Below are 9,336 nucleotides of genomic sequence, written 5' to 3' on the forward strand. Positions count from 1 at the left end.
GAGGAACACAGGCGGTGGGGCCCGGTGGTCCGGCCGGCGGCCCGTGCGGTGTTCTGTATGGGAAGAATTAGAGACGAGGAAGAAGAAGGGTTGGGAGACGTAGGATCTTCATCCAACCGCGTGAAATGGTCGACTGACCCAAATGACAAAAGTCACGCGACTTGCATGCAGACATGCCTTTATATTCAGTACCATCATAGTACCTGCTTAGCACTGCTCCTAAATCCATCAAGCTAAACAACATGCCACTCATAATTCCAAACTTGTTGCTCAAGTACGAATCTGATATGATGTTGATATTACTAAAACACATAACATTTAATTGGTCAGCTAATGTTCCTACTTTACTTTTGAAAATCGCGTGCACCACATATAAAGAGACAGCAGGGATTTGCTTTCTTAATGCGCTCTGGTTCATCATGTGTGGGCACTGCGCAACAAACATTTTATTATCCAAAATCTGCTTGCTCTTATTTAGCATGTTCCTCTTCTGTTCTTCTTTAATAAGTACTCTCTCCGTTCCTAAATACAAGTCTTTGTATAGATTCCGCCATGGACTACATATGGAGCAAAATGAGTGAATCTACACTCTAAAATGTATCTGGATACATCTGTATGTGATCCATAGTGGAAATCTCTACCAAGACTTATATATTGGAATGGAGTGAGTATGATAGTAGTACAGTATGTTCCTTGTAGTGAAGATGAGCAGGGACATTTGTAGCATAGAGGTCTATACGGTTGGTTGTGATGAACACTTTGAACTCTTCGGGCCTCTTTGATTCGTAGGATTTTGTAAACATGGGAATAGGATTTGTAGTGGCTTGCCCACTTGAATCCTATAAGAATAGCAAGGAAATGCGGGGAGCTGTGTCGTCTTTGAGAGTTACACTGATATTAATAGTACCGCACCTTCAGTTGAAGAGAGCTGGTATCCGAAGCCTTTCTAGCTGTACCGGCAATACTAGCACATATATTCCAGCAAGTTCCACTTTGCTGATTTTACTCTGATGCTTACGGTTTTCCTGTTATATCTACACTATGATCTGTGTAGCTGCTTTGTGTCGCACTAGCAGCAGTCCACTCTTGAAGCTAAACACTGCAATGACTTACAAAATTGGCACCAAGGCATTGAGTGCCATTCTGGATGCAATGAAACTCATACGCTCCCCACCTGTTGATTCTTGTTCAGAATATGATCCTAATAACTATTCTAACCTCGAGAAGTCAAAGGCAGATGGCCTATCATGTTCACCCATCAAGGTGCCTGTTCTAATTTGGCAAGGTTTTATTGATTGCGCGTATATTGCATATGTTGTCTTGCATTTCTTCTACTTTGTTGCACCGCCATCTTCTTAGTTTACTCAACATATATGTCGAGATGCCATGCCCATCCAATATCAATACATATTCCATCTGTCATCATACCATATTTTTTCACTCAAATGTTGTTCTTGTGCATCAGACATCAAAAAGGAAGAGGGTGATTGCCGAACTTGAAGGAGCACCAGCAAAGTCCTTGAAAAATGTGGTTGTGCCGGAGAAATTAGACAGCACCCCACTTATATTGGATGTACAACCAGTGACACAAAACATAGGACCGACTCCAGCAGACTGTACCCATACTTCACTGGCCACACCACTAGCCCCACCACACAGGACCTGCACTCCAGCAAAAGGTATGCCGATTTCAGTTGCCATAGCACCAGCCGTACCACAGAAAAATCCCACTCCAGCAAAAAGTACAGCAAGTCCACCGGCCGAAGACCTATCCCAACTGCAGAGACGGCCAAATCCTGCAGATTGGAACCCCATTCCAGGTATTCCCAGTTTAAAAGACAATGTTTTCAATGTTGTTAGGGACTACGTGCATATATTCCCATCTTTGGAAGATTATAGTGAAGACAAACACCATTTTCACATCTTCCTGTCCCACTTACGTGTAAGTGCTATTATTCATGGTGATTATTTTCCTGTTTTCTGCTGATTGAACACATCAATGATTTACATTACATTGTTGTAAGTGGGCGAGGGTCAATCTGGATAGTCATGACAAGCAAAGCTTGCTTGTGCTTTTCAAGGAAGCATTGCAGCAGTATTGCTGTTACCTGAGGAAATCACACTTTGATGGCAAGTCTATAAACGAATTTCTGGTGAAGTATCCTGTGCTAAATTTAGAAGACATTGAATGGAAAAACCTTGTTATGCACTGACCTCGTTCACAGGATGAGGTACTGTCTATGAAATCACATGATAATTTGAACTTCTACTTTTCTGCATGTGCCTTACGGATCTTTTTTGCAGGAAATCTGCTCGAAGAAGAATTCCGATTTGAAAAGAATGACAGGATATCGCAAATATGCTGCCCGCTGCTTTGCTCTTGTTAGTACATGTTGTCCTATATCACTGTACTTGCATACATACCTGGTTCATTATGTGACAGCAGTATGCATAATAGCTTCCTTATCAATTGTTCGCTCCAAATTATCTGATCTGTATAGATGGTTACATTAGTGTAGAATATATCCAATGCCAATGAATCTTTTTAGCTATGCATTATTCTTGTAAGTACTTGTTGTCCTTTATTAGTGTACTTATATTGACAGGTAGTTGTTCATGTACCATCACTCTGCAGCTTATTTTCCTTTGCCCTCCATTTTCTACACATCAGATCTATATTTACTCTTACCATAAGGTTGGATAACACCGATGGTACTGAAGAAGTTTAGCTGTGCATTGCTCTTGGCTGTACCTTTTGCCTTTATCGTTGTACTTACATTTATAGCTACTTTGTTATGTAGCATCACTCTTCATCTTATCTTAAATATTCTCCATTTTTTTCTTATATTATCACATCTATATTTACTCTTAACAAAATGTAGAATAAAGGCAATGCTTATGAAGAAGATTCTGTGGTAAACTTCTTGAATTGCCCCCCCATCAGCATGGACAAGGGCTTTATAGAGCCTGTCTTCACCAATAATGTAAGTTTGTCCTTCTCAAGCCTTCAAACTTTGTTGTGTCATATTCTGCAATGTCTTAACTATGAACAATGTCATATCATTTTATTATTATTTAAACCATCTCTTTATTTGTCAATCTGAAATGGGATAAATTGACAGCACACTAACCATTGATACTTATGAGTTCTTGATCTGTAATCCAATGGTGTCGTGAAGCTGCCAACTCCTTCACAATGTCATTTCCTGCCATGTCTTGACCTGAACAATACCATATTGTGTTAATGCAATTTTAAACTGTATCACTTTATTCGTCAGTAAGAAATGTGATGAATTGTCAGCACTGATACTTTTATGTGCAAAACCTGTCATCTGTCTGCTTGTTTATCTTTCAGAGTGAGGAGGATATAAGTGTTAAACAAGCGCAGTCTCATCAGCTTGCTCAGCTGCTTGCGCTGCAGCTCCCCAGCAGGGCTAACCTTTCTTGAACTCTATTGAAGTGCTGTCGATTTTGTATATTATTTTGTTGGCGTGTTTATTTGCACTGGTGGCGATCTTTGATGCCCAGTGTATGTAATTTGCTGTCTGCTTGTGCTTTATTATCATAGTGGCGAACTTTGATGCCCAGTGGATGTAATATGCCGTAATTTCTTTATTGTATAGTCTAGGTTTTTTCTTATTCATGATGTTGCAGTTATTTTACTGTATATATCATGTCTTCGCAGTAAACCGGCCAAACCGTAAAATTACGGTACATAATCGGGCCGTCATGCAATCACGATGTATGATCCGCATCATGGGCCCCGTCATCTTGGTCCGTTAAAAGGCCTAAATGTAAACTGGCCCACTAGTAGATTCGGGCCTTTAATAGGCCGAGTAAACCGTCGGCCCTCTTTTCACAAGAAAACTCAATGGGCTTTTAGGAGGCTGAGAAGTAGGTTGGGCCTGAAACGTGCCGAACAGCTCACGGGCCGGCAGCAGCCCGAAATGGACCACGGCCCATGATTGTGCCAATCAAATCATGGGCTTTTAACAGGCCAAAATTGTCTCGGTCCTTGTTTGGCCCAATCAGATTATCGGCTGCGAGCAGGCCGGATGCAAACCGGGCCGTAGTTAGGCCCAACTATATGATGGGCTTTTAACAGGCCGAAATTAATATAGGGCCAAAATGTTAAACGGGCCCTTAACAGGCCGAAACTAATATCAGGCCGAATTACTAAGTGGGACTTTAGCAAGTGGGCCCAAAAGCATAGCGTCCAGTTGACGGGTCGAATCTGATATGGGCCATGATTTAGCCCAAAGCCTCTTAAATGGCCGGACCTGATCTGGGCCGTAATTTGGCCTAGAACATGGGAGGCTTTTAACGGGCCGAATCTCATATGGGCCATTATTAGGCCCGGAACGTGGTAGGCCATTAATGGACCGGATCAAATATGGGCCGGCATTTGGCCCAAAGCATGGTAGCCAGTTAATGGGCCGGCCTACTAGGGTCCTCAAAATCTTGTGGGCCTTTAGTTGGGCCGGCCCATTAATGTTGGCGAAATCTCGTGGGTCTTTAGCTGGGCCGGCCCATTATGGTCCACAAAAATCTTTTGGGCCTTCACCTGGGCCGGCCCATTATGGCCCACAAAAATCTTGTGGGCCTTTACCTGGGCCAGCCCATTATGGTCCGCAAAATCTCGTGGGCCTTTAGCTGGGCCGGCCCATTATGGTCCGCAAAATCTTGTGGGCCTTTAGTTGGGCCGGCCCATCTAAACTTTATGGGCCACTTTAGGCCAGTCCACGTGTCAACATATCATAGGCGCATCTCGCCCATTGGATGAGTGACACCTGTGCCAACACGGATCTGACACGTGTTTCCTCCAGCCAATGATGATTTTACACGTGGAAAATCCCCATTGGTCCGGGCTGTTAACGGGTTATCGGATCCAAAACTGGACCCGATAGCTTAACGGCGTTCCGTTACGGTGGATGCCACGTGTCGGTCACCCTTGACGAAAGCACTTCTATGACGAGCGATTTATCATCATGGAAGTGGACACTTCCGTGATGATAATTTTGGTAATGTCATGGAACACTTCTACGACAGCACAGGTATGACTATATTGATTCTGTCATAAAATCGTCATGGATGTACATGCATGACAGAAAACACGACCTACTGTGACAAACACGTATCATCACGGAAGTGTATTTTTTTGTAGTGATACATTGATAATGTTTTGAAGAAGTTCAAATGGATCAAGCAAAGAAAGGGTTCTTGCTTGTGTTACAAGGTGTGAAGTTGAGTCAGACTCAATGCCCGACCACTACAGAAGATAGAGAGAAAATGGAAGTCATTCCCTATGCTTCAGTCATAGGTTCTATCATGTATGCAATGCTGTGTACCAGACCTGATGTGTGCCTTGTGAAAGTGCGTTATATCGACTAGAGGGGGGGGTGAATAGGCGATTTTTATGAAAGTCTTCAAAACGTGGAAGTTATGAAGACAAACGATAGAAATAAACCTATTACCCTGCAGCGGAAGGTAGACTACACTAGGCAAGCCATAGTCAAGTATTCAATAGAGTGAAAGCACAATGACTAATAGCAGCAATGTAGTAAGGATCAGGTAGGAAGATATTGTGAAGCCACACAGAACACGGAGTCACTCAGTGAAGACAAAAGATAGTGCAAACATACAATGACTTCACAAGGAGTAACAGTAAGTAAAGGGAAGGGAAGATGAAACCAGTGACTCGCTGAAGACAATAATTTGTTGGACCAGTTCCAGTTGCTGTGACAACTGCACGTCTGGTTCCTATGACTCAACACAGAAGAAAGAGAACTACGAAAGATCTAAGTCTTCGAGCTCCATAGGCTTCATGTGGTGTCTTCTCTTGTCATAGTCTTCAATGTGAATATCTTCATATACCACCTTTGACATCAATGTCTTCATACATTTTTAGGGGTCATCTCTGGTAGGAAAACCGAATCAATGAGGGACTTCTACCTGTGTTATCCTCCAATTCTCACAAACACATTAGTCCCTCAACTAGGTTTGTCGTCAATACTCCAAAACCAACTAGGGGTGGCACTAGATGCACTTACACCTTGCTATTAGTTTAGTAGGGAGGTACCAAAGTAATCCAGGAGTGGATCACTGGACAGTGGTCAAGAACATCCTGAAATACCTAAAAAGGACTAAGGACATGTTTCTCGTTTATGGAGGTGAAAAAGAGCTCGTCATAAATGGTTATGTCGATGCAAGCTTTGACGCTGATTCGGATGACTCTAAGTCACAAACCGGATACATATTTTTATTGAATGGTGGAGCTGTCAGTTGGTGCAGTTCCAAGTAGAGCATCGTGGCGGGATCTACGTGTGAAGCGGAGTACATAGCTGCTTCGGAAGTAGCAAATGAAGGATTCTCGAGAAAGGAGTTCATATCCGATCTAGGTGTCATACCTAGTGCATCGGGTCCAATGAAAATCTTTTGTGACAATACTGGTGCAATTGCCTTGGCAAAGGAATCTAGATTTCACAAGAGAACCAAACACATCAAGAGACGCTTTAATTCCATTTGCGATCAAGTCAAGGAGGGAGACATAGAGATTTTCAAGATACATACGGATCTGAATGTTGCAGACCCATTGACTAAGCCTCTCTCACGAGCAAAACAAGATCAGCACCAAGACTCCATGGGTGTTAGAATCATTACTATGTAATCCAGATCATTGACTCTAGTGCAAGTGGGAGACTGAAGGAAATATGCCCTAGAGGCAATAATGAAGTTGTTATTTATATTTCCTTATATCATGATAAATGTTTATTATTCAAGCTAGAATTGTATTAACCGGAAACTTAGTACATGTGTGAATACATAGACAAACAGAGTGTCACTAGTATGCCTCTACTTAACTAGCTCGTTAATCAAAGATGGTTAAGTTTCCTAGACATGGACAAAGAGTTGTCATTTGATGAACGGGATCACATCATTAGAGAATGATGTGATTGACTTGACCCATCCGTTAGCTTAGCACGATGATCGTTTAATTTGTTGCTATTGCTTTCTTCATAACTTATGCATGTTCCTATGACTATGAGATACAATGACTTCACAAGGAGTAACAGTAAGTAAAGGGAAGGGAAGATGAAACCAGTGACTCGCTGAAGAGAATGATTTGTTGGACCAGTTCCAGTTGCTGTGACAAATGTACGTCTGGTTAGGGCTGCTAGGTATTTAAACCTTAGGACACACAGTCCCGGACACCCAGTCCTGAACACGCAGCTCAGGACACCCAGTCCTCACCGTATTCCCCTTGAGATAAGGTCACACAGACCTCGCCCAATCACTCTGGTAAGTCTTCAAGGTAGACTCCCAAACCCTCACAGACTTCGTTCACTGGCAATGCACAATGTCTCTTGGATGCTCAGAACGTGACGCCTAACCGGCTGGAGGATGCACAGTCCTCAAGTGTAATAAGTCTTTAGATCACACAGACAAGAAGACTTAAGTGATGCCTAATTCTCTTTGGCTCTGCGTGGTTAGGGCTTTATCCTCGCAAGGAATTCTCTCTCAAAGGCTTCGAGGTGGGTTGCTCTCAAACGACAAAAGCCGTACTCTGAATCTGAGCAGCCAACCATTTATGGTTGTAGGGGGTGGGCTATTTATAGCCACTTGGCAACCCGACCCGATTTGTCCGAAATGACCCTGGGTCACTAAGGAACCGACACGTGTTCCAACGGTCAGATTTCAAACTCACACGGCAACTTTACTTGGGCTTCAAGCAAAGCTGACTTGCCCGACTCTGGACAAGATTCGCTCTCAAAGTCTTCATTCGAAGACATAGGTTTTGTTTAAGCATCGCTCCAGTCATTCTGACTGGTTCTCTTGGACCCCACTTAACAGTACGGTGGTTCCTATGACTCAACACAGAAGAAAGAGAACTACGAAAGATCTAAGTCTTCAAGCTCCATAGGCTTCATGTGGTGTCTTCTCTTGTCATAGTCTTCAATGTGAATATCTTCATATACCACCTTTGACTTCAATGTCTTCATACATTTTTAGGGGTCATCTCTGGTAGGAAAACCAAATCAATGAGGGACTTCTACCTGTGTTATTCTGCAATTCTCACAAACACATTAGTCCCTCAACTAGGTTTGTCGTCAATACTCCAAAACCAACTAGGGGTGGCACTAGATGCACTTACAATCTCCCCCTTTTTGGTGATTGATGACAAACTAGTTGAAGTTTTCAACGGGGAATATAATCTGTGAAATTGTAAAGGATAAGGAATTGTCTTCATAAGTTGCAAGGGCTCCCCCTGAAGATGTGCATATAAGTAATTTGCTTTTGGAATGCAAATGCACATGGCTGGTTGTACTTGTGAGAATCCACTTCAACTTATGATGACAATCCACTATGCATGTGAAAGTATATGAAGATAATGACATGCATAATGGAAAATGGACGTCTGCAGAATGATCTAAGTGCGGAATTTATCGTCGCAACACAAGGTGGCAGATAAGTAGCAGACGACCATCGAGTTTAAGTGTTACAACTCAAAGAACCAAATGTAGCAAAACGAGAGTTGTAAGAACGAAGCAAAATATAAAGCACCCGCGTGTATGGACCCGCTTGAAGACTATCAACCTCATATGCTTCTCCCCCTTTTGTCAGTAAGGACCAAAAAGGTTTGAAGACATAGAGCATCTACTCATTCCCATGAGGAGTAGGTGAAGCAGCAGGGTCGTTGGTGGTGTTTGGCGGTGCTGAAGAGCTTGGAGCAGAGTCGAAGCGTGCTGAAGGAGGTGGCGGTGAAGTAGCATCATCTTCATCCTCGATCACTCTGGCATTCACAGTTGCAGCAGAGGAAGAGAACTCAGAGTCTTCAAGGGATGGAGTTCGTCGCAGCACTGCCCTTCGAGGAGGTGTGGAGTCAAACTTGAATCGCTCAGTGAAGCCATCCTCTTGAAGATCATCTTCAGAACACATCATCGTTAGCCCTTTCCATGTGCGGCGAGAGGTTTCATGGGCAACAAAAGCATTCTTGGTGGCAAGATTGCGAATGCGATTAACATCCACCAAGAGGCTTTGCATCTGACGCTTCAGCCAGTCATGATGCCTATCATGTTTCTGATGAAGAGCCACAAGAAGCTCTCGGTCATTGAGAACACGAGTGTGCTTCTTGGGTCATGGAGCAGTTGTACTGTTAGTGGCTTCAGTGAGAGCAGGATGCGGTGCACGTGTAGTGCCAGCCAAAGGATACACATGAGTTACGGTTTCCACGCCTTCAACATTCTGAGTGAAACTTTGATGCTCTGCATTCTGAAGACTGAGAGTTTCCTTGGCAGGCTCAGGGTAGATGGCTTCAATAGACATATCCACATCAGG

This window comes from Triticum urartu, chromosome 1, assembly GCF_003073215.2.
Source record: "Triticum urartu cultivar G1812 chromosome 1, Tu2.1, whole genome shotgun sequence".
NCBI lineage: Eukaryota > Viridiplantae > Streptophyta > Magnoliopsida > Poales > Poaceae > Triticum > Triticum urartu.